Source organism: Caretta caretta, chromosome 1 (genome assembly GCF_965140235.1).
Source record: "Caretta caretta isolate rCarCar2 chromosome 1, rCarCar1.hap1, whole genome shotgun sequence".
NCBI lineage: Eukaryota > Metazoa > Chordata > Testudines > Cheloniidae > Caretta > Caretta caretta.
The window spans coordinates 300,681,559-300,708,671 of record NC_134206.1 but is presented as its reverse complement, the minus strand read 5'-3'; the positions used below and the strand labels follow the sequence as shown (position 1 = coordinate 300,708,671).

Sequence of the window (27,113 nt, the reverse complement as noted above, 5' to 3'; positions counted from 1 at the left end):
GCCCAGCTGCCTGACAAATGTTCAGAGTGCAAGGCCTTTCCTAAAAGGACTCTTAAGGCAAGATAAGCACTCCTTAAAACATTTTTGTTCACCTACTCCATGCAGCCAGCCTCTGATACAGTGGCAGATTATGGTTTTGTGGGACCCTGGTCCAGAGCAAGTGGAGACCCCTCACCATCCCTTCTGCCTGCAGTCCCTCCCCGCCCCCAGCCAGGGAAATGGGGTGCAGGGGCTTCCCCCACTCCCCAGCAGGAGCACCGGGAGGGCAGAGTGGGGTAAGCCCGTGCACCCCGCCCCCGCTCCCTGGCAGGATCGCCGGGCAGGCGGAGAGGGTCGAGTGTAGGGGTGCCCATTTTTCCAGGTCCCTCCAGTTGGCCGGGTCCCCTGGGTAATCCGCCACTGCTCTGATGTAGTCAATACTGGCCCCTCTGGACAACTTCCCCCTCAGACCTGAAATGAGTTCCAGATCCCAGTCTCCATCTTTGAAGACCATTTCCACTTTTGACTTGTGTAGGACTGTTAAAGCCAAGTTCTCAGAGAAAAGGAGCATTGCTCCTCTGGGAAGAGGAGTAGCAGATCCACAATGGGAATTTCCAGTAAACCAAAATCCAGATCGCCTCAAATGCTCCTGATCAAAAGAGACTCAAGCTTGGTTTCACAAGAGCTCTGAGGGAGCACAGGACTGGTACTCCAGCACCACTTGAGGATTCCAAGTTTTAACTGCCTCTGGTACCAAAGCCAGAGCATCGGGGGCTGCCTCAGCACAGATTACCTCAACTTCAGCTTTACATTATCAGCTCTGTTGATCTAGTCAATGCTCCTCAAGTGTGTTGGTACTGGGCATCTCAGCACTATCAACCCTGATCCTTTCTAATCCTAGATTGAGGTTTAGAGCACCATCCCACCTGGTATCGAGGAATTATGTGGTACCAAGGGATCTTCAGATGTGGGAAGAACCAGAACATCCACTACTCTCTACAGGGCTGAACAGCCCTGCCACGATACCACTGCCCTTTATCTCGTCAGTACCAAATACCTCCCCAAGGCTGATTATTTGTGGGCTTAACATGCAACCTAGCAACCTGGATTCAGCAACAAACCCCGCCCCCTGCACTCTGGAATGCTTTTTTTTCATTTTCCGATTCACGACACACTAGGAGGGATCCCTTACTTATTCTCCAAGACCCCGTTCTTTTGAACATTATAAGTCCAAAAGTCGAGGGCTTCTGTCATATCTAGATCTCATAGGGAGTGAGGGAGTATGCCTGCATCCGTGTACCCTTCTCCTTGGCTCCCAGGCTCTTTTCCTTACAATGTTCCAGTATGGCCCTACTGGAACCCCTGGTGTCTTCACAATCCAAGATGTCACACTTCTGTACTACCTCCTAGGGTGAGACCCTTCTCCCCTACAACATCCCAGGAATGTAGGGTGCCTCGGCTTGCAGCCTATGAATCTGAGCTGCTTGAGAAAGGGCATCCCCAGGCTGAGGCTCAGTCAGTACCCCATCCCTAGATGAGGTGGTGAGCCCATATACACTGTCTCACCCAGATGTCTATAAGAGCTTTCAATATCTGTTCAGATATATAACCGATTCACTTAAGATACCAGTGGAAGAGGTACAAGAAACTTCAAATAAGCTTTTTACCTTGCATACAAGGCTGGCTAAAGGCTGTATATGTGCCAAGCAGACATATCTTTGCTAATCTCTCACAACATTCTGACATCAGTATATTAATGGAAACACCCAAACCCCTAGCCCAAGTAGGTATCTAGAGAGTACCCTTTTCTCCTCCCCACCCAATCAAGACTTACGTGACACACGTGACCCTTCTGAGGTGGGGAATGCATCTGGACCATGTTCAGGCACAAAGCATATGGACCGGCAAAGAAATTTGACTACTCATAAGAATATTGCAGCTCAGAATGGTTCACAAACCCTGTGTTATCGACCATTGATTCAAGGACTGACTCATCAAACTATGACTGATAACATGACGGCCATCTTTTATATATGCAGACAGGGAGGTGTTGTTCATCGCCATTATGTCAAGAAGTGGTTCGGCTATGAAACTGGTGCATTCAGCACCAAATATCTCATGGTGATACATCTCCCAGGTCTACAGAATGCTGTAGCAGACCATATGAGCAGACATTTTTCATCAGAGAATGAATGGATGATCAAGGATTCCGTTATCTGTTGCACTTTCCAGGAGTGGGGTCATCCTTCAACTGTCCTATTTTCAAAAAACAAGAACAAGTGTCTCAGATTCTGTTCCAGAGGGGATCTTAGCTTAGGATCCCAGTTGGATGCATTCCTCATTCTGTGGTTTCCAAGGATAATGTATGCTTACCCTTTCATCCCTCTTATTCTGATGGTGCTCAGGAAGTTCAAAGAAGACACTACCATGGTCATCATTATAGCTGCCACTTGTCTGAGGCTGGTTCACAAAGTTGATGCTCTTTGATACCTCCACCAAAACCCTTACCTCTTCTATCAGACTTAATATGTCAACACAATGGCAACTTCTTACATCCCAAACCAGCCTCCCACCACTTTACTGCATGGCTGCTAGCAGAATGTCAGATGCTTAGAGATCATGTACTTCAGACGTCCTGAACATTTTGATCTAAGTGGAAAGTCCACCAGATTAACTCATGCTACTAAGTTGAAAAGATTTGGAATTTGATGTGAAGCATCAGCTACAGCCTGTTGACTGCTAGGTCACTATTATTGTGGATTACTTGCTCTCTCTAAAGAGTATGGGACTATCGATTAGCTCTGTTAAAATGCACCTGACAATCATTTCTGCTTGTCATCACCTCCCCCACTGAAAACTACGAATTTTTCCCATCTCACTATGATGAAATTCCTAATCGGACTTTCCCATATTTTTCTACCATATTTTTCTAAAGTAAGGGAACTTTCCCCCTCCATGGGAACTGAATGTGGTTCTGGCAGTTTTAATGGGCCTGCCTCTTGAACACCTAGCAACCTACTTGCTGTTGCACATAAGCATCCTTTTTAGTGGCAAGTACATCAGCTAGAAAAAATGGAGAAAGACAGGCTCTCATGGCGTGACCTCCCTGTACTATATACCATCGAGATAGGGATCACCTAGACCCCATCCCAAGTTCTTGCCCAAAGTGGTAACACATTTCTATTAGAACCAAATGATTCATTTACCATTATTCTTCCCTATGTCACATACTAACCAGGGGGAGGTGAGGCTGCAAACCTTAGAGGCATGTGTGATGCTGTATGATTGAATATGGCCATTTATATCATTGATATTACCACTGTTATACAATTGCAGCAAATCTTGTACAAAGTATGTCATGTAAGGTGTCAATGGGCAAGTTATGATTTGCTAAGTATTTATCATCTTTGTATCTGAAGGACTCATGCTTGTCCATGCTAAGATAATAGTGTAGTCACAGTAGCACTGGCAGGGGTGTCACAGGCTAGCCACCCCAAGTCTGTACCCGCAGGCTTCAGGCGGCTTTGTACTCAGGGCAGCCACCTGTGCTACCACGGCTAACCAACTATTTGTAGTATGCTAGCTCAGATGAGAGCTAGCACGAGTATGTGTACGTGAGCTGGGAACCACACTCCTAGCTTAAACCATAGCCTGTGTTTAAGTAGACTCCAAACATCAGAGTCACTACTCCTCCTTGCACCAAGGTCACTGCTTGTGTGTCCCCAAGAGTGGAACATGTATGGCAGGCATTTGAAGAATGTATTTACCCTTACAGTAGCTAGAGTTTTTTTGAGATGTGTTGTCCATATGCACTGCACAACCTGCCTTCCTTCCCCACTACCATGGAGTCCTGTAACATCTGGAGTCAGCAGTAGCAAAGCAGGTGGGCCAACTCCGCCTTTTATGCCCTTGGTATGGACAAATGAGGACACTCAAGATGCATGAATGGCCCCAGTGGACACCGCTGGCCAAGAACGTGTGCGCACCAGGGGTTGAATACATATGAAGAATAAAACTCAAAGAGTTCCAGTTACTATAAGGTAAGTGTTGGGGGGTTGAAATCCAAACCTGGCAGCACCACCTAGCAGTAGTGCTCTGAGCTGTAACACTCAATGACGAGAGTCAAGGGCAATGTCAGTGGCGAGGCTCCCTGGCTGTGTCCCCGCAGTAGCAAGAGTCATTGGCTGGGGGTAGGAAAATGTGGGCCTTCCCTGCTCCTCTGGGTTCCTATCCAGGGCCCTGAGAATAATAGTTCAAATATGTGGCCTAGGTGCAGGCGCCCTTATGCCTGTTCCCTGGGCCACTTCCTACCTTTGCTTCAGATCCTCCATCAGTGCCACTGCTCAGTTTCTGGCTCCAGAGGATCTTTCTCTATCAGCCGTGGCCTGTCATTCCTGGCTTCCACGGAGTGGAGTGAAGGGCCTGTTGCGGCTTGGCAGTGGGGCCTGTCTTGGTCAAATAGACCCCAGCAGCTTCTCTGCAGGAGCTTGCAGCACATGACTACACCCCAGCTCTTTCAACTCAGGCTGAGCAGAGCTGCGCTCTTTTGACCTCTGCATCCAATATGAGCATACGCAGCAGGTGCATCTGGGCAGAGCCTTCGGGGTCCAGAGTTGTTCTTTAACCCTCAGTACTCCAGTGTGGGGCTCATACACCCCAACACAGTAAGTAACTTCTGTTTCTCTGGACATAGGGATATGCTAGAGGAAGGATGTGAAAGACGAAAGAGAGGGAGAAGTAAAAGATGATTCACAGGTTGTGAAACTCAGTGGTGGGGAGAACAGTGGAGTTTTAAACAGTGCCAAAGAAAGTGGAGCCTGGGGATCCTCTGGGAGAATAACATGAGGGGGAAAGGAGTCCAGGAGAGCTGGCTGTATTTTAAAGAATCCTTATTGAGGTTACAGGGACAAACCATCCCGATGTGTAGAAAGAATAGTAAATATGGCAGGCGACCAGCTTGGCTTAACAGTGAAATCCTTGCTGATCTTAAACACAAAAAAGAAGCTTACAAGAAGTGGAAGATTGGACAAATGACCAGGGAAGAGTATAAAAGTATTGCTCGGGCATGCAGGAGTGAAATTAGGAAGGCCAAATCACACCTGGAGTTGCAGCTAGCGAGGGATGTTAAGAGTAACAAGAAGGGTTTCTTCAGGTATGTTAGCAACAAGAAGAAAGTCAAGGAAAGTGTGGGCACCTTACTGAATGAGGGAGGCAACCTAGTGACAGAGGATGTGGAAAAAGCTAATGTACTCAATGCTTTTTTTGTCTCTGTCTTCACGAACAAGGTGACTGCACTGGGCAGCACAGCATGGGGAGGAGGTGACCAGCCCTCTGTGGAGAAAGAAGTGGTTCGGGACTATTTAGAAAAGCTGGACATGCACAAGTCCATGGGGCCGGATGCGCTGCATCTGAGAGTGCTAAAGGAGTTGGCAGATGTGATTGCAGAGCCATTGGCCATTATCTTTGAAAACTCATGGCGATCGGGGGAAGTCCCGGACGACTGGAAAAAGGCTAATGTAGTGCCCATCTTTAAAAAAGGGAAGAAGGAGGATCCTGGGAACTACAGGCCAGTCAGCCTCACCTCAGTCCCTGGAAAAATCATGGAGCAGGTCCTCAAGAAATCAATTCTGAATCACTTAGAGGAGAGGAAAGTGATTAGGAACAGTCAGCATGGATTCACCAAAGGCAAGTCATGCCTGACTAATCTAATTGCCTTCTGTGATGACATAACTGGCTCTGTGGATGAGGGGAAAGCAGTGGACGTGTTGTTCCTTGACTTTAGCAAAGCTTTTGACATGGTCTCCCACAGTATTCTTGCCAGCAAGTTAAAGAAGTATGGGCTGGATGAATGGACTATAAGGTGGATAGAAAGTTGGCTACATTGTCGGGCTCAACGGATAGTGAGCAACGGCTCCATGTCTAGTTGGCAGCCGGTATCAAGTGGAGTGCAGGAGAGCTGGCTGTATTTCAAGGAATCCCTGTTGAGGTTACAGGGACAAACCATCCCGATGAGTCGAAAGAATAGTAAATATGGCAGGCGACCAGCTTGGCTTAATGGTGAAATCTTAGCGGATCTTAAATATAAAAAAGAAGCTTACAAGAAGTGGAAGGTTGGACATATGACCAGGGAAGAGTATAAAAATATTGCTCGGGCATGTAGGAATGAAATCAGGAGGGCCAAATCGCACCTGGAGCTGCAGCTAGCCAGAGATGTCAAGAGTAACAAGAAGGGTTTCTTCAGGTATGTTGGCAAAAAGAAGAAAGCCAAGGAATGTGTGGGCCCCTTACTGAATGAGGGAGGCAAACTAGTGACAGAGGATGTGGAAAAAGCTAATGTACTCAATGCTTTTTTTGCCTCTGTTTTCACTAACAAGGTCAGCTCCCAGACTGCTACGCTGGGCATCACAAAATGGGGAAGAGATGGCCAGCCCTCTGTGGAGATAGAGGTGGTTAGGGACTATTTAGAAAAGCTGGACGTGCACAAGTCCATGGGGCCGGACGAGTTGCATCCGAGAGTGCTGAAGGAACTGGCGGCTGTGATTGCAGAGCCATTGGCCATTATCTTTGAAAACTCGTGACGAACCGGGGAAGTCCCGGATGACTGGAAAAAGGCTAATGTAGTGCCAATCTTTAAAAAAGGAGGATCCTGGGAACTACAGGCCAGTCAGCCTCACTTCAGTCCCTGGAAAAATCATGGAGCAGGTCCTCAAAGAATCAATCCTGAAGCACTTGCATGAGAGGAAAGTGATCAGGAACAGCCAGCATGGATTCACCAAGGGAAGGTCATGCCTGACTAATCTAATCGCCTTTTATGATGAGATTACTGGTTCTGTGGATGAAGGGAAAGCAGTGGATGTATTGTTTCTTGACTTTAGCAAAGCTTTTGACACGGTCTCCCACAGTATTCTTGTCAGCAAGTTAAAGAAGTATGGGCTGGATGAATGCACTACAAGGTGGGTAGAAAGTTGGCTAGATTGTCGGGCTCAACGGGTAGTGATCAATGGCTCCATATCTAGTTGGCAGCCGGTATCAAGTGGAGTACCCCAAGGGTCAGTCCTGGGGCCGGTTTTGTTCAATATCTTCATAAATGATCTGGAGGATGGTGTGGATTGCACTCTCAGCAAATTTGCGGATGATACTAAACTGGGAGGAGTGGTAGATACGCTGGAGGGGAGGGATAGGATACAGAAAGACCTAGACAAATTGGGGGATTGGGCCAAAAGAAATCTGATGAGGTTCAATGAGGATAAGTGCAGGGTCCTGCACTTAGGACAGAAGAACCCAATGCACAGCTACAGACTAGGGACCGAATGGCTAGGCAGCAGTTCTGCGGAAAAGGACCTAGGGGTGACAGTGGACGAGAAGCTGGATATGAGTCAGCAGTGTGCCCTTGTTGCCAAGAAGGCCAATGGCATTTTGGGATGTATAAGTAGGGGCATAGCGAGCAGATCGAGGGACGTGATCGTTCCCCTCTATTCGACATTGGTGAGGCCTCATCTGGAGTACTGTGTCCAGTTTTGGGCCCCACACTTCAAGAAGGATGTGGATAAATTGGAGAGAGTCCAGCGAAGGGCAACAAAAATGATTAGGGGACTGGAACACATGAGTTATGAGGAGAGGCTGAGGGAGCTGGGATTGTTTAGCCTGCAGAAGAGAAGAATGAGGGGGGATTTGATAGCTGCTTTCAACTACCTAAAAGGGGGTTCCAAAGAGGATGGCTCTAGACTGTTCTCAATTGTAGCAGATGACAGAACGAGGAGTAATGGTCTCAAGTTGCAGTGGGGGAGGTTTAGATTGGATATTAGGAAAAACTTTTTCACTGTGAGGGTGGTGAAACACTGGAATGCGTTACCTAGGGAGGTGGTAGAATCTCCTTCCTTAGAGGTTTTTAAGGTCAGGCTTGACAAAGCCCTGGCTGGGATGATTTAACTGGGAATTGGTCCTGCTTTGAGCAGGGGGTTGGACTAGATGACCTTCTGGGGTCCCTTCCAACCCTGATATTCTATGATTCTATGAGTGCCCCAAGGGTCGGTCCTTGGGCTGGTTTTGTTCAATATCTTCAGAAATGATCTGGAGGATGGTGTAGATTGCACCCTCAGCATGTTTGCAGACGACACTAAACTGGGATAGAAGTAGATATGCTGGAGGGTAGGGCTAGGATACAGAGGGCCCTAGACAAATTAGAGGATTGGGCCAAAAGAAATCTGATGAAGTTCAACAAGGACAAGTGCAGAGTCCTGCACTTAGGACGGAAGAATCCCATGCACCGCTACAGACTAGGGACCGAATGGCTCGGCAGCAGTTCTGCAGAAAAGGACCTAGGGGTTACAGTGGATGAGAAGCTGGATATGAGTCAACAGTGTGCCCTTGTTGCCAAGAAGGCCAATGGCATTTTGGGATGTATATGTAGGGGCATTGCCAGCAGATCGAGGGATATGATCGTTCCCCTCTATTCGACATTGGTGAGGCCTCATCTGATTTAGTTGGGGATTGGTCCTGTTTTGAGCAGGGGGTTGGACTAGATGACTTCCTGAGGTCCCTTCCAACCCTGATATTCTATGATTCTATGGCAGTTTGTGATGAAAGACTGACATTCCAGGGTGCAATCCAGACGTCGGGGGGAGGGAGGGTGTCGTCACCTCCCCTGCAACCTGGGCTCTTAACAAACAGCCAAACAGCATGCATGTCACACCCTGAGTGTCTGTATATAGCTGCAGCCTGCCAGCAACACTGACCCCAGCAGCCTTTATTTAAGCAGTAAAGAAGACATGTAGTCTGGGGTGAAGATGGCCCCATGCTCTTTCCTCTCCCCTGTGTATGCTGAAAAGCAGATTTGCCTTGTCTCCCTTTTGCTGTTTCAGGGACCTTGTTTATTACTTATATGTAAATTGAGGCAAACACACATTCCTTTGTTTAAGACAGACCTGCTTAAGCATTCTCACCTAATTGGGCTATGTGGGTTTGATCATGTGCTACCAACATACGGGGAGAATTCATAACTTTACATATAATGTTGCTACATACGTATTGCCATGATATTATTGAGCAGTGAGTTAATAGTTTTTAACGGATACCTCATAAGGCATATTTTGTACAAAGATATTACAACAGTGTTTGGGATGTGAATACAGGGGGTGCCTTTGGCCACAAAGACGAGGAGTTCAGTTTTGAACCTGGGTAAGTCTCAGTTGTTGGTGAGCTCTCAAAAAGAGGTCAGAGGAACTGGTTGAGATGGTTTGGAAGGACAGAGAGACGACTGGAAAAGAGGTACAGTTGGGAGTTGTCAGTGTAAAAATGGTGATTGAATCCATGTAACTAGATGAGATAATCTAAAATGAGCAGAAGAAGAAAAGAGGGGTTGGGACTAGGAAAGAGGCGGAAGCTCCACCAAAGAAGACACTGCAGGAGTAATCGAAGAGGAAAACCTGGAGAGAACAGTATCACAAAAACCCAGGCAGCCCTGTCAAACAAAAGGGTGTGGGCTACTGAGCTGAAGCAGCAGGGAGGTCAAATGAGACTGGAGTACAGACCTGGAGTTCTGAGATCAGAGCTGGTACAGCTGAGTGAAGAAGGCAGGAATCAGACTGGGTGGGATCAAGAATTGAGTTGGAGCTCAACACAGCACATTCAATAGAGCCACTCAATTTCTTCAAGATAAAGGGAAGATGGAGTAGTAATTAGAGAGGCAGGAGGAGTCAAGGGTTGTTTTTTTCAGGATGGGGAGAACAGATGCCTATAATATCTATATACACAACTCAGAGACCTCCAGTTACTGTAAGGTAAGTGGGGGGGGGTGGGGGGGCTTAAGTCCGAACTTGGTAGCACATTTGCATTTTATAATTGCTAATGCATTGAAATATATCAGGGGTGGCCAACCTGTGGTTCCTGAGCCACATGCAGCTCTTCAGAGATTAATATGCAGCTCCTTACCTAGGCACTGATTCCGGGGCTGGAGCTATAGATGCTAACTTTCCAGTGTGCTGGGAGGTGCTCACTGCTCTGCCCCAAGCCCTGCCCCCACTCCACCCCTTCCCCCAAGGCCCCTTCCCCTGAGCCTGCTATGCCCTCGCTCCCCCCTCTCCCCCATACCCTCCTGCGCACATGAAACAGCTGTTTGCGGGGGAAGCGGGGAGGGGGAGTTGGCGCTTATTGGTGGGGACTGCTGGCAGGAGGGGGGCTGGGGATCGGATGTGGGGCTGTTGACGTATTACTGTGGCTCTTTGGCAATGTACATCGGTAAATTCTGGCTCCTTCTCAGGCTCAGGTTGGCCACCCCTGAAATATAGAATGAAAATATTTTACAAATTGTATATAATACAATGGCATTATTTCATATAGTAGAATAGTTCAATCTCACAGAAAGTGATTTCATTTTGAAAGTATTGGGTGCTATGAAGGTAACCACATGAGGGTATACAGTAAGCAGCTATCATATAGAGAAAGAAATATTAGAATATTGTCCAGGGAACTGTATTGTGCCTGCCCTGTATAATTAACAACCACTCACTGCTAGGACTAGAGTATTACGATGATGGTGTTTTCATTAGGCTGAAATGGATATTGATAGCTTCCCATATCCTCAACATCCCCTGGGGCATGGAGAACCCTTTGACAGATGTGTGCATTCAGGACTCTCTGATCAGATGTGCAGAGAGCGTGCTTGAGGCCAGTCAGAATAATGATTTTTAAAAACTGAACTCCAGAATTTGAACTGGTTCTATAAAATACATTCAGCTTAGGAGGCCAGCAAAATCACACTTTGGAACAATGTGAAGGCAATATTTTTAGTACACTTCATGAGGAGTCAGCCTCAGAACTCTAATTAGGGTTAATAGGAGTCGCAAAGCAAACCCTGTGCAGGGCTGCCAAAATGTACCAGTAAGTATCAGTGTAGATTTTTTTCCATCCAGAACCCAAGGCACTGTTTAAGGAAATCAATTACTCATCCACCACCAACTCTTAAATATGGTAGATGCCACAGCTCTAGACGTCATGGGGATTTGAAAGCACAGCAAAACTCAAAGTGAGAAACTCAATGAGTGTCACAAAGATTCAATGCAAAACTATAAATGGGCCAAGCTTTGAGTTTAACAAAACCAGGAGCTGCTGGGGTTTTGCATGTGTTGGAACAAAAGTTTCACACAGCTTGATGTAGTGTGTTATTATTGTGCACTGTTTAATACATTTAGCCTGCCCCTTTTAAAGGCATGCAGTTACACTGAGAGACCTCTAGGAGCCAGAGTTAGCAGCCTGAGATGTAATCCTTTGGTAGTAGCATGAAAGCAGCTGTGAGTGTCTGTGTGATTATTGCAGTACATCTGACAAGGAGTATCAGAGTTAGAGCCAGTGAAATTTTTTCAGAAAATAGTAAATTTGCCAAAATATGCATGGGGGGTGGGGTGGAGGCACTGAAACTATTTGCAAATTTGGGTCAAACTTGGCAAATAGTTTTTGTCTGGGAAAAAAAACCCTGAAAACAAAAATTTCATAAATGTCAAAATGGTTTGAATAGACCCTTTGTTTAGAAAATATCAGTCTGAATAGACATTCAAAATGTTTCACTTGGCCCAAACAATTTTTGTTGTTCCAGCAAGAAAAACTGAAAAAAAACAGTTTTGGTTTGAAACTAACTGTATTTTGTGAGAGATTTTTTGGTTTGGTCATCAAACCTAAAAGTTAATTATTCACTCAGCTCTAATCGTGGTATATATCATTTTATAATGTTGCATGAGCCCTGGTCTACACGGCGGGGGGGGGGATTGATCTAAGTTACGCAACTCCAGCTACGTGAATAACGTAGCTGAAGTCGATGTACTTACATCGACTTATTGTGGTGTCTTCACTACAGTGAGTCAACTGCTGCCGCTCCTCCGTCGACGCTGCCTGCACCTCTCATGGCGCTGGAGTACAGGAGTCGACAGGAGAGCGCTTGTGGGTCAATTTATCATGTCTAGACTAGACGTGATAAATCGATCCCTGCTGGATCAATCGCTACCCGCCAATCCGGCAGGTAGTGAAGACGTACCCTGAGAGTGTTCACTTACTGGCATAATATTTAGTTAATAATTTTCAATTTGTGGCTTAATTAATGAGCTCAAATAATAACCTACACTAGTATGTTTGCATAGCATATTTGTGCTATTGCAAATACATATGATTTATTAAATATCATAATTTCATTATACTTGTTTGTGTGGTCCAGCAAGCAAGCAGAATTACTGGGCCAAAAATCTTATGAGGTACTCTCATACAAAATTCTCACAGCATCTTCTCTTTTCAGGTCATACCAGTTTACCTATACAGTCCGTGTACTGCAGTGCATAAATTGTAAACTAAATGCCCGTACTGGAGATATTCAAAGAGGTAGGTCAGTAACTGGACCAGCAGAGTAACAACACTGCATTACATACACATCATGAAGAGAGAATTATGTATGGGAATGACTTTTTGACTTGTTTTCAGGTTCTGTAAATCAGTGCCTTCAGAGAGTGGCTCACACCTCTCTATAGTAACTCATTCAAAGACTCTAATGTTAATCTCAGGGAACATTTAGACTGACATTTTCAAAACTGCCTCCGTGATTTTGATGCCCAGTTCTTATTAAAATAGGGATTGTGTGTCCAAATCTCTTAAGCAGCTTGGAAATCAAAGTCTAAAGAGGGGGAGCATGTGGGAGTCATGTGCCCCCCCCACCCCCCCGATTTGCTGCTTGTCTCGTACCAAGCATGCTCACATGGACTGAGCATGCTCAGTAACACTGCTGAAGCTGGCTGCCCTTACTCTGTGACCCCACTATCGGCAGGCATGGGTCATCTCTGCCCCTCTTCTGGTTCAAGGATAAAGTCTACAGGAGCAGATATACTCCAAAAGATAAGATATACAAATTGCTAGCTATAACCTGAAATGCTGAATTTGGAAAATGTGAGACTAGGGAGAGAGCTTCTGCAGGGAGCACAGACCTATGGTTCTCAGTGGAAACCTGCATTACAGCACATAAGGTGAAAAAAATGCAACAGAAATGTAACCAATTTACATAGGCAGGCTGGCTGGCTCAATTAATGTTTCTTGGCATACCCACAGCCAGTCCTTAAAGAAGCCTGCTCCTCCAAGATGGGAATGACCCCAGTCTTAGGTAGTAACTGAGAGGAATTTCAGAGGTGTGTCTCTTCTTCCTGCCTCGGGGATAAATAGAAACTGGTAACAGCAATACCAGTAGCAACAGGGGAGCTGCCTCTGTATCCTTTTCCAGTTACATATAGGCATGCTTTTGTTATTTACCTGAGCTGGTGCCTGTGTCATTATTCCAGGGACTATGTGCTCGTGTTAATCCATCAATAAGTAAACTACTGCGACTTCTGTTATGTGATCTCGTAGTCCACTGCCAGTATAAGGCACATGCAATAACTAAAAAAGGTGTACCCTCCATTTTGGAGAAATCAAACTCTGCTCTTGGCACAGAGAGTAGTTATGTACATTTTAAACAGAATAAAGTGAAAGGGAATAGGGAAGGGGCTGGCAGCTAGCAGAAGGAGGAGGAGAGAGTATAGTGTTGGCCCTCTAGCTGAGCACTAGCCAAAATCTGAGCCACTGTATGGTGATTTCCATTTGGATGAGAAATTGATTTGTGGAGTCTGGGTATTTTTTTAGAACAAAATGTATACACATCCTGTTTTCTGTATAGCAGGAGGAACAAAATTGCTGGTATCCAGCTCTCTTTTGCAGAAGGGCCCAATTCTTGTGCTGTCTCCCCAGAATCAGGGCTCTGTCTCTCCTTTTCTCCAGGGACTCTCACAGTCTCCCAAGAAATCGTAGACTCTCTGCCGACTGCCCACCCAACAGTTAAGTCACAGCCCTCTCCCCTTGAGTTTGAAACATAGGAAACCTTGTTAGTGCCACACTGCTCTCTAGGTCACATGGTCTTGGTAGGCAGCTCCTGTGTCAGCTCCTCCTTTGTCTGCCCCTGTTTTTACTGCACAAATAGGGTGACCAGACAGCAAGTGTGAAAAATTGGGACAGAGGTTGGGGGGTAATAAGCGCCTATATAAGACAAATCCCCAAATATCGGGACTGTCCCTATAAAATCGGGACATCTGGTCACCCTATGCACAAATAAGCTTAGGTCCAGTTCCACAAAGTTACTTAGGTAGCTCATTCTGGGGTTTAGGTGCCTAAGTCCCAGTTTTGGCTCCTCTGTGATCCACAAAACTTTCTCCGAATCCTATAGGCCCCTAAACTCACGAGGCTCCTATGTTTTCATGATAAAAATTCCCTCCGTGCCTAAGTTTCTGCCTCTGGGCATGCATGCTGCTGCCTCACTGCTGGTACTGTTATGTATTACAATGCTTAAGTCCTTTTGTGGAACTAGGCCTGAGTGCTTAACATGCTCATTTACTTTAGGGAAGTTTGTGATTGTTTTTGCTTCCAAAGCCAGAAATGCAGCAATTAATTTTTTCATAACAATACCCTGAAACAGAATGTGTACCCTCCAGCCAACTACCTACAATCAAATTAGAAAGGAAAAGAGGAGAAAAAGAAAGAGATCCTTTTTGTCTGATAGAGGGTTATTGTAGCCATGTCAGTCCCAGGATGTTAGAGATACAAGGTGTGTGAGGTAATATATTTTATTGGATCAGCTTCTGTTTGTGAGAGAGACAAGCTTTTGAGCTTACACAGAGCTCTTTTTCAGGTCTGGGAAACACAGTGTCACAGCTGAACACAAAGTGGATCATATTGTTTAGCATAAGGAGTTAACACATAACAATCTATAACCCACTAACAACCCTCCCTCCCACTGTTGTCTTTCTCCCCCCTCTTTTGTTTCCCCCCTATGACTGGAGAGATGTTCACGGTCCACGGACCACTTCACCTTGAATTGTCCCGTGAAATATGTGTTAACTACTTATGCTTAACAATCTGTTCCACCTTGCATTTAGCTGTGACCCTGTGTGTATGTTTTCCAGACCTGAAGAAGAGCTGTGTGTAAGCTCAAAAGCTTGTTTCTTTCACCAGCAGAAGTTGGTCCAATAAAAGATTTTACCTCACCCATCTTGTGTCTGATAGAGAGAGCATTTCAGGCCTCCATCTCTCAAGTTGTTTCTCTCACCTAAGGAGTAATCGGGAGCTCTCTCCTCCTACTACCTATCCTCTAATAGCAGAAAATCTGTGGTCCTTAATATCATTTGGGATGGAGTCACAACCATATATGAGGGGACTGTTGACCCCTTACTGAACTTGGGGGGGGGGGGGTTGGTTGACCTTCTCCCAGTACCAGAAGAAAGGTAAGGGCCGGTGAGAAATCAAGACCTTGAGACTGACAGTTCCCAGGGCCAATGGGGAGAGGCCAACGCTTTAGGTCAGCCTGATTGACAGGGCAGGCAGGCCAATGAGCGAGTCAGAAACTTGGGGTCCCATCCTTGGTGTGAGCTGCAGCTGCCTGAGCCAGAGTGGGGCCGAGCTAGATAACGAGCAGTAGCCTGAGCTGAGCTGAGAACAGAGCAGCAGCCAGGACCAGAGAGAAGCCGCCCAGAGAGCTGTGCTGGGAGCCAAACAGCAGCAGTGTTGAGGCAACATTGAGCTGTGGCTGGAGCAGTCCAGAGCCAAGTACGGTGAGCAGCTGAGGAGACTGAGGGGGGACCCTGGTCAGCGAAGGCCCAGCTCAGGGAGATGCCACTAGATGAGGTCTTGCAGGCTGGACATGGAGGGGGATCATAACACTGATGGGAGGGCTGATGCTGGGAAGAAGGTTCTGCCACCTAGAACTTGAGGGCATATGAGCAAGTGTCCCACCCATGTTATCACTGCAGCACAGCCATGGTCTGGGAAGGAGGCCTAGAACATGTGAGGAACAGATTGTGAACTTTCCTTATACTCCAGAGATTGCTGTTTGTGGTGCCCTGTGCCCACAGAGTGGGGTTACTTGTCTCCTTTAACCTTTCCCATTTTTCCCATTTTTTTTTAGTTGTTGTTTAATAAATTGTATTTGTTCTGAACTCCAAGTAATGATAAGTGGGTCAGGGAAGCATCTGGTATGAAAAGAGTACCCTGTAGTGGGGACACCCTAGCCTCTGTCCTACGTGACCACAACAAGGCTGGGGACTAAGCTTCCCAGGAATCCTGGGTCCAGCCTTGTCAGGGTTACAGGGATTCTGCCACGTGGGAGAGTGGAAGGGGAGTCCTTAAAGTCAGGCAGGCCTCTGGGTAAAGGGAATTGGAGTGAGGACTCAGATCCTTTCGCTAACCAATGGTAGTGTATAAGCCAGGAAAATTCCCCACAGTAGTGGGATCAATCCACCACTTACACATAGAGCGCGGAATGGGAAAAAGCTGAGTTGTTTGTAGCGTTTTCCTCACTAGAAAGCATCTTTGAGTGACCCCCTTCTCAAAACTGCCCTGAGCTTGGCTCAAGGCAGACCTCAGAGTCTTTGAAAAACCAGGTATCTTTGACTGGTAGTAGGGAGTTCTGGGCTGCCACCCTCAATTGTCTGCAGCCGGAAGTAGTCCACTCTTCCAATTCTGTCTCCATGCAAAAACGTGCAAGGAGAAGAGGCATCAGGGAGATTAGAGAAAAGCCGGCTGCCTGATTCTGGAGTGCATGCTCGCAGGTTGCCTGGTGAGTGCTGGAGGTACGGTGTAGGAATGAGGGAGAAGAATACTGGGTCAGGTTGTTGTGCTGCAAAATGCAGGTGGGGCTGCTGGGATCAGGTGGACATTTATTGTTCTTTTTGCTGAAACCAACTAGCCAAAATGCTAGGGTTCGGGAGTGGGGCAGGGCAGGGAAGGTTATAATCGGCTTTTTGCTTTGATATGTTTTAAGATCTTCAGAAATTTGCACAGTATATTTAAAAAGAGGCCAGGAGGAGGAGGGGTCTAGACTCCCTTGGTTTCTTTTCTTTGTACAGCCTCCCAAATTTATCTTGGACCTAGTTTGTAGAGAAGTATTCTGGGCTGTAGTGGAAGTAGAGCCAGCACAGCTGATTAAGGGGCTTCTGCTTGATTCAGGCTCCTGACCGTGGTATCCGTAGTGTGGAATCTGACCCCCTCTACCCAGCACTGTCTTCCGGACTCCCATACAATGCAAGCTGGAGGAAGTTCAACAGATGGGGAGAACATGAGGAAATCTTTCACCTAGAAACTTGTGTGTGTGTTGTGGAAGGATTTAGGGGACTAATGGATGGAGTGTTTCTGTAAAACTAGAAAAGGAGCGATACATGGTGTACTCCAGCCAAGACTGTGCGAAAAGACATCCTGATTTTCTCCAGGGTGAGGTGTATATAGATTAGTGTCCCTGCAGAGGTCTCTGTCAGCACAGAGCAGTTTATGTCAGTGTAAAAGAATACAGAATGCCCACAAGTTTGTTTCTAGAAACACATTCCAGAAATGAAGCTTTATAAGTTAAGGCTGCATGGGGAAAAGACATAATATAAAATGACTCCTTTTTACTTAGCATTAAACTTATTTCATTTATTATTATTCTTATAACTAATCCTTGCCAATAGTCATTAGGAGGGCAGTCTTCTTAAATATGTGGCATGCATGATACATCAACCCTTATCTTGGCTAACCACTAATGCACTGAGAATGTGGCCACAGTTTATGTGAAATTCTAATTGTAGATGTGAACATGGAATTCTTTTTTCCATGGGGGAAAAATTATACTGCCTGACACCCAGTTCTAGTGGTATATGCACCTGGGTGTTGTGCTGTATTCAACTGGTGCACAAACTGATGTTTGCCCTCTGAGGGGTGAGGCTGCATCCTGATAAACATGTTCAAACACTTCCAAAAATAAGAAGAAAAGAGATGCATTGTCAGGAGATGGTGCTATTGTCTAATAGTGATGTTTATCCTTAGCTGAATGGTGGGACTGCCATTTCTTCAGTGTTTGACTGTAAGAGATATGGAAAAGCATGTGGGGTGATGGTGAACCTATACTGAGTTGTGTGCCTGTGAGATAAGGGGACAGATTTTATTACTAGGGAAGAATCTGGTTTTGTCTCATGACATGTGCATGGATAATCGATTTCTTATGGAATTGGGCTTTTGCATGTAAAGATTCTGAAGCAATTCCTGAATGCCAGATGTGACAAAAATTTAATCATCCTAAATTTAGATCCTGTTTTCAATCTGGTGTGTTAGGTTTTTATTTTAAAGATACTTGTGATTGATTTCAAAGGTACTGTATAACACTACCGCCACAGAACATGCACAAGTATACCTTCAAGCCTTACAACTGAAATATGAGCCTCTGATTAATAATTAATGTTTAAATGCAAGCTCTACACCATTGCATTAAAAAGCCTGCATCATTCTGCCTCAATCCCTGTGTCTTATTTATTATCTGTATGTCTCTCATATGTTTCCATTATTAAGTAAAAATAGACTATATTAATTAGTTCATAGCACATCTGATTTTATGGGTTCTAATGTTGTGAGAAAATACCAATGATCTATATTGTATCTGTTGCACTAGTTGTACATCACATCTTTCTAAGCAGAAACGAGAAGCAGTGTTGAAGGGCATTCTCCATGTCACCCTTGTGTGTAAAATCAGCAGTGGCTCTCTGATCATTGAAGTTGCATAGATTTGGACAGTTGCATTGGATTCTGTAGTCCCATGCAACTGTCCAAATAACCTCTCTCTAGACAGTCACTTTTAAAATAACCTCATAGAACCAACGGTCCCATTATTCTACCAGCACATCAAGCTGTTTGTCAATTTTCTCTAGTATATCTGGTGTAGAATATAATTAAGTCTCTAATGCCATTTGCATTGGACTACTGTCAAATGGTAGCAGAGGGTATCTTTGTAATTAATTCCAGAAATGAGAACCATGTCTTCTTAGTCAATACTCCATTTTCCTGAGGCTATTCTCTGGTCAATAGTTCAGTCCTATAGCAGTAACTAATACAAATAAAATATGGTTTTGCACAAACAAAATTGTAAATGTCCAGCTCTAGATGAAGGATGTTCTATGCTGATTTTTTTATTTGAAACAAACAAGTGATTCAAGTTGCTTAAATGCAAACTGATTATTTGTAGATTATAATCATTAAGAGCTGGATCTCATGCCCACTGAAGTCAATGGCAGTCCTTGAATTACACCGTATCAGGCCCCTAATTGTTTAAGTGGGAATATGTCATAACTAAGCAGCTCACATTTTTAATTTAAATTCTCCATCTCTAGCGCCTGAATGGCAAAAACTATTTCCATCACATTTATGGGTCCTGTCCAATCCCAAAAGACCATGAGAGCCAGTTCCACACAAGACCAGCCTATTCGGAGGAGAGAATGAAAAAACAATCTTGTGAGTAGAAGAACTGTTTTAGAGAAGGGACATATATAAAACTCACACAAAAACTACATTAAGAAAATATTATTCAGGTTGCAAAGTGAAAACACTAAAAAGTTAAGAAATTACACAATGAAGCAACCGTAATTCAACCCCTTGTGCATATGCATAAATACACAGTCTTTACTTACAGGACCACATACTTTTTTTCCCACAGTACCCCTGCCTCCTTCATGGGGAAGCCTTTTTGAACTACAGGTACAACATATAGAAAGGGTAAATTACTCCACTGGGAACCACACCAGTGCTCTGTGCTATGGTGGCACTTCTGACTTACGAAAATTATCTTGATGCATCGAAATGTCTCTAATTTAATTTTTCTTAAAAGATGATTTACAGGTTCAACATGAAGGAAAAATGGGAAAATCTTTGTATTTTGGTGCTCTAGATCAGTGGTTCTCAAAGCCGGTCTGCCGCTTGTTCAGGGAAAGCCCCTGGTGGGCCGGACCGGTTTGTTTACCTGCCGCATCAGCAGATTCGGCCGATCGCGGCTCCCACTGTCCGCGGTTCGCCGCTCCAAGCCAATGGGGGCTGCGGGAAGCGGCGCGGGCCGAGGGATATGCTGGCCGCCCTTCCCACAGCCCCCATTGGCCGGGAGCAGCAAACTGTGGCCAGTGGGAGCCGCAATCGGCCGAACTTGCGAACACGGCAGGTAAACAAACCGGTCCGGCGCACCAGGGGCTTTCCCTGAACAAGCGGCGGACCAGCTTTGAGAACCACTGATCTAGATCTGTTGGTCCTGTGTATTTTAATTAGAGTTCCTGGGCGGGACTGAAGATCCAATGGGATAGGATGAATTGGGATCTCAAGATGAATAAAATGACCCTTGAACACAGCACATGGCGGCTCTAGCCCTGATCCTTGCCTGCTTTAGGATCATTTTGCATTATTCCATCACAGCCAATCACAGATGGATCATCTCTCTACCACACACACCTGTTCTGAGTGCAGAGGGGCAGAGCCAGGGGAATAGGGGCATGGCTGGGCCACAGCAATATCTGGCATCACACCCTTGGGGTCATGGAGAATAGGCATAAAAACAGCTTTCAGGCTGTTCTAATTTATGCCAGAGGAATGACCAGGCAAACAGACAGCCCAAGATCAGTGAAATGCACAGGCAGTTTACAGTCACCTTTGCATCCCATTCTGAGTTGGGCTCTGCATTCCTCAGCTGCAGCCTGGATGGACTCCTCTCTATTTCTTGCTTTCTTTTTTTTTAAATGATTCCTGAATGTCTTCCTTTGAGAAGTATTCAGGAACTCTTACTGTTACACTACTGTCTGTTGCAACACTTATTTGTTATTTATAGTTAAGGATCTACAGTAAAAGCTTTGTTATCTGGTATGTTGGAGGACTGGAGGGTGCCCGGTAAGTCAAAAATTCTGGTTAACTAAGAGGGAGGGAGTTTGGGTGCAGGAGGAGGCTCAGGGCTGGGGCGTAGAACAGGGTGCGGGGTGCGGGCTCTGGGAGGGAGTTTGGATGGAGGGGGCTCGGGGCAGGAGGTTGGGGTGCAGTAGGGGTTTCAGGGTGCCAGATCCGGGCAGTGCTGACCTCATGCGGCTCCCTGCAAGCGGCAATAGTCTTGAGAGGCACAGCCAGGCGGCTCTGCACGCTGCCTCCGCCCACAGGTGCCACCCCTGCAGCTTCCATTGGCAGTGGTCCCCAGCCAATGGGAGCTGCAGAGCCAGCACACGGGGCGGGGCAGTACACAGAGCCCCCGTGGCTGTTCCTCCCCCTAGGAGCATTGACATTGGCCAAAGGGAGCTGGGGGAGCGGCACCTGTGAGTGGAGGCAGCACGCAGAGCTGCCTGGCTGCTCCTCTCCGGACATGTTGCCGCTTGTGGGGAGCTGCCCAAGGTGAGCGCCTCCTGGATCCGGCACCCTGAAACACCTACTGGGCCCCAACCCCCTGCCCTGAGACCCCTCTTGCACCCAAACTTTGTTAACCAGAATTGCACCCCGCACCCCCTTCCAAAAGGCCGGTTTATAGAGCTTTCCGGTTTGTAAAGTGACTGATAACACAGCTTTTCCTGTATTTAAATATACACCAATAGGAAACAATGCAGCACCCTGGGAATTTTTTTAAAAGTTTAAATTATTCCCAGAGGGTAGTCATTTGGAATTCTTGTACCTACTTACCCAGCTGTGAATTTAGGCTTTGGTGTGCATAGTCTTGGCTTTTAAAACCAGTCAAGTGACAGCATTCTGGAATCCCGAGATGTCTGTAGGTCACTGAAAAAATAAACATACATAAAATTAAAATATTAATTAACCATTTCTGTGCAGCTTCATTTAAAATGGAGGGCAGCCAAAATAAGGGCCTGTTCCTGAAAACATTACTTATGGGAGTAGTTCCACTGACTTCTTATGAAATGGGAGTACTTATGCATGTAGGGGTTAACAAGGTTAGGACCTGTGTATGATAGTTAATATGGAAGTGATTTAAAGAGACAAAATATAATTAGAAAATTCTGAATTTCAGTTGCTTTAGCAGCAGATTTTGCAGGAGGCATAATAAATGTATTTGTGATACATTTCAACAGTGGGAACATTCCATCCATTCCTGCTACACCCAATGCTCCAACTGACTTTCAGGGAATTTTGGATGTGCGAAGATTGCAGGGTCAGCCCAAAATGTGGTAACGTTGCACAAGGATTTCACTGTAGCTGCAGAGATATGAACATGCAGATTTTTCAAATACTATTTTTATGCATGATTGGTTTTTCCATAGCTCAATAGTTATGCTGAAAATTTATCCTGACAATTCAGAAATGTCACAGTCATAGACTGTGGCATTTTGTAGCTGTTGTGTAAGCAGTAGGAATCGCTACTGGAATTCTCTCTGCACACTTTCACTATCTCACCTCCAATGGCCTACAGGCATTTTGAACAAAATGTTTGTAAGAAAACTGATGAGCCTGATGCTTTATCCCCCTGTTATCCAGATGAAGTTCCTTCAGCTCAGTTTCCCAGGTCATCCAATTTATCTGATCAATATTTTCTGTCAGAAATCTCACAGAGATTTCTAGTAATATACAAACTGCATTTATTCTCTTTAATATCTGAAAGTCTACTGCTAATGTTCAATGAATTTATCAAAAAATTACAGAGGGTCCAGTCTGACATTGTGTATGTCCAGGGTTGTGCAGAGAGGAGGACAAGGAGAAGGATGTTTGTTAGGCCTGGTCTGCACTAAAGAGTTAGGTCGATGCAAGGCAGCTTATGTCGACCTAACAGTGTAAGCATTTAAACTACAGTATTGCTCCTGCAGGTGTAACTCGCTCACTATGCCTCCACCTCCATGAGAGGCATAGCACTTAGTTCAACGTAGTTAGGTTGATGCAGTATCATTGTAGACACTGTGTTTCTTACATTGACTTTAGTGGCCTCCAGGAGATGTCCCACAATTCCACACCATGACCGCTTTGGACATCATTTTGAACTCCACGGCCTGGTGGCCAGGTACACAGGAATATGCCCCTCCACTTTAAAGCCTCGTGAATTTTAAATTCCATATCCTGTTTACTCGGAGTAGAGAGCTCATATAGCAACTGTCCAGCTGACCAGGCCAGTTCCACACTACAAACATGCTCCTGACTGGAGTACACAGGAGGCAGTGGATCTTCTGGGTCTGCGGGAAGAAGAGGCTGTGCAGCTCCGATCCAGCTGTAGAAATGTTGACGTCTATGACCACATCACTCAGGGCATGGGGGAGAAGGGCTACAAGAGGGACATACAGCAGTGCCACATGAAAATAAAGGAGCTGCAGCAGGCGTACCAGAAGGCAAGAGAGACAAACAGTAGCTCTGGTGTGGAGCCATAGACATGTTGCTTCTACAAGGAGTTGGATGCCATCTTCAGTGGTGCTCTCCCCTCCCTCCCCCAAAGATCCCATGGATATTTCAGAGGAGTTGGAGTCAGAGGCCACCATAGTGAACCCCAAGGACAAGGTGTTGGACGAGGAAAAGTAGGAGGAGACTGGGGGACAGGCAACGGGGGGATCCAGTGGCACTGTGAGTCAGTACCTCTTTTTGACTCCTGAGCAGTTGAGCCACTCCCAGCAATCCAGCATGCACAAGCTTGATGCAGGAGAAGGACCGTCTGGTAAGTATGCAGTTTACTTTGATATTGCAGGGGCACATCTGTTCATTTACTCTTTTTTAATCATGCTGCAAGAGGTAGTGAAATAACCAATCAAGGTAGAGTTGCTATCTGCTTCCCAACAGTTAGGCACTGGGGGCTTTGCAGAGTAGTTTGTTTATGTGTAACGGGATGGCCTGTGAATCCTTCATAGAGATCTCAAGGAAGCTTTCCTGGAGGGTAGTTGGTAATCCTCTGCCAAAGGTTGCTGGAGAGGGCTGCCTTATTTCTTCCACTGCAGTATAACACTTTCCCATGACCTTCAGCAATTACTTCAGCAGGCATCATTACAGCACCAGGTTAGTAGTATATGTACCTGGTCTGCAGCCAGATGCGTGCAGGAACTGTTCCCTTTCTGCCTCCGCTATCCTCAGGAATGAGATATTAGCTAAAGTCACTACTGCCTGTGGAAAACAGTGCCAGTATTCAGTCCATTTATCATATCCACATGTATTCATGACCGTGAGCTCCCCCCCACTTATTATCTGAGCTGCCCTCCACTCCGAGTCCTCAGGTGGGATTGCTGTTGTGCTCTATGAATCCCAAGCAGAAGCAAGAATATAGTGCCTGTAACTTGTGTGGCTCAAGGGGAGTGAATGCACTCACAATAGTACCTCTGTCCACTGTAGACCTCTGTCCTCTGTCTTTTGCAGCTGCAAATGTGGCTTTGAGGATCTCTCCATCCACACCGGTGGAGCAGCTCAGCAAGATAAGGAGGAGAAAGAAGAGAACAAGGGAAGACATGTTCCAGGAGATCCTGCAAGCCTCTGGCGCTTCACATACTGAACAGATGGCTTGGTGAATGATGCTAAAGGACAGAATGGACAGGAGAAACAGGCAGCAAGAGATGATGATAGCACTTCTCAGGGAGCAAACAGACATGCTGAGGTCTCTGTTTGACCATCAGACTCAACAGATCTGTGCTCACCTACCCCTGCAGCCCACAGTGAATTACATTCTGGCACCTCCCTACATATCTTCCCCCCCCCCCCCCACAATGTCTCATGGTGTCCAGGGGCAGTGCAATACCCCTACCATTCCACCCCCTGGGAGAGTACAGACCATCACAGACACACGTACACTCACCTGTGAGAGTCAGTTAAGTCCAAAGCAGACTGTGAAGAGTTATGAAGGGATCTCACAAAACTGTGTGTCTGGGCAACAAAATGGCAGATGAAATTCAGTGTTGATAAATGCTAAGTAATGCACATTGGAAAACATAATCCCAACTATATATACCAAATGATTAGATCTAAATTAGCTGTTACCACTCAAGAAAGAGAACTTGGAGTCATTGTGGATAAGTTGTCTGAAAACATCCATTCAATGTGCAGCAGCAGTCAAAAAAGCTAAGAACGTTAGGAATCATTAAGAAAGGGACAGATAATAAGACAGAAAATGTCATATTGCCTCTATATATATCTATGGTATTCCCATATCTTGAATACTGAGTGCAGATGTGGTTGCTCCCATCTCAAAAAAGACATATTAGAATGGGAAAAGGTTCAGAACAGGGCAACAAAAATGATTAGGGGTATGGAACAGCTTCCGTGTGCCGCAAGATTCATAAAACTGGGACTTTTCAGCTTGCAAAAGAGATGAGTAAGGGGGCATATGATAGAGGTCTATAAAATCATGACTGGTGTGGAGAAAGTAAATAAGGAAGTGTTATTTACTCCTTCTCAAAACACAAGAACTAGGGATCACCAAATGAAATTAATAGGCAGCTGGTTTAAAACAAGCAAACAAAAGGAAGTATTTCTTCACACAACACCCAGTCAACCTGTGGAGCTCCTTGCCAGAGGATGTTGTGAAGGCCAAGACCATAACAGGGTTCAAAAAAGAACTAGATAAATTCATGGAGGATAAGTCCATCAATAGCTATAAGCCAGTATGGGCAGAGATGGTGTCCCTACCCTCTGTTTGCCAGAAGCTGGGAATGGGCAACCGGGGATGGATCACTTGATGATTGCCTGTTCTGTTCATTCCCTCTGAGGCACCTGGGATTGCCCACTGTCGGAAGACAGGATACTGAGCTAGATGAACCTTTGGTCTCACACAGTATAGCCGTTTTTATGTTCTATGTTAAGTATTTGTGAAATGGAAATTAAATTTCCATAAATAGCCTTTTGTTCTGAACCAGTACCAACAGACACATTTAAAACTGAATGAAACTTTATAAATACAGGGAAAAGAACCTTTGAAGGGGAAAGAATAGTAATTTATCTTTATTAGTTCACAAGATATGATGGCTGGGGTTGACATCATTCACAGATATTAGCAATAGGTGCATTTGCAATATTATATTACCTCACACACAGCACTCATTTCAAAGTTCATACTGGGGTGCAAAAAAACAATGCCAGGCATAGCACATTACAGCAACACACATTACTGTGGCTCATGGTTAATCTGGTCCTTCAAAGACTCCCTGAATCAGATAGCCGCCTCCTCTCCCTCCTGTTGAGCTTCTTATAGCTGTGGTACCTGGTTGTTCAAAATCAGCAGACAGACATTCCACCTCTGCCCTCCACCACTGCAGAAATCTCTCCCCCTTCACTTCATAATATCTGTGAAGCACACAGCAGATAGCCATGACCATGGGGAAATTTTTTTTCACTGAAGTCTAATCTCGTGAGTAGACAGCGCAAGCGGCCTTTAAACAGCCAAAGGCACAGTCAACTGTCATTCAGCACCTGGGGAGCCTGTTGTTGAAGTGCTGCTTGCTGTTGTGGAAGTGGCTGGTGTACAGCTTCCTGAGCCATGGGGTAGGCCAGATCGCCCAAGATCACTATTGGCATTTCAGCATCTCTAATGGTAATCCTCTGGTCTGGAAATAAAGTTTCTGCTTGCAACTTTCTGAACGGGCTTGTATTCTTAAAGATGCATGTGTCATGCACCTTCCCTGTCCAACCTGTGTTGATGTCAGTGAAATGACCCCATGATCCACCAGTGCTTGCAATACCATAGAAAAGTAGCCCTTTCTGTTGATATACTCCATGGCAAGGTGGTCTGGTGCCAAAATAGGGATATGCGTGTCATAGAATCATAGAATATCAGGGTTGGAAGAGACCTCAGGAGGTCACCTAGTCCAACCCCTGCTCAAAGCAGGACCAATCCCCAACTAAATCCTCCCAACTAGGGCTTTGTCAAGCCTGTCCTTAAAAACGTCTAAGGAAGGAGATTCCACCACCTCCCTAGGTAACGCATTCCAGTGTTTCACCACCCTCCTAGTGAAAAAGTTTTTCCTAATATCCAACCTAAACCTCCCCCACTGCAACTTGAGACCATTACTCCTCGTTCTGTCATCTGCTACCACTGAGAACAATCTAGACCCATCCTCTTTGGAACCCCCTTTCAGGTAGTTGAAAGCAGCTATCAAATCCTCCCTCATCCTTCTCTTCCACAGACTAAACAATCCCAGTTCCCTCAGCCTCTCCTCATAAGTCATGTGTTCCAGTCCCCTAATCATTTTTGTTGCCTTCCGCTGGACACTTTCCAATTATTCCACATCCTTCGTGTAGCGTGGGGCCCAAAATTGGTCATCTATCACCTCACCGGAGTTCGGAAACCCCATTGCTGCAAAACCACCCACTATTTCTCGTACATTTTCCAGAGTCACAGTCCTTCATAACAGAACATG

At 45.6% G+C, this 27,113-nt stretch overlaps 1 long non-coding RNA gene across 1 annotated transcript in view; it reads left to right on the top strand.

The window, feature by feature from the left end:
• The window catches only part of LOC125630310 (uncharacterized), a 55,510-nt gene extending 29,176 nt beyond the window's left edge, over window positions 1–26,334 (top strand). Inside the window, exons 2-3 of the long non-coding RNA XR_012666502.1 lie at window positions 22,714–23,434; window positions 24,124–26,334. This is a non-coding gene — a long non-coding RNA (uncharacterized LOC125630310). The remainder of the gene's footprint in view (window positions 1–22,713; window positions 23,435–24,123) is intronic.
• The last annotated feature ends 779 nt before the right edge of the window (window positions 26,335–27,113 follow it).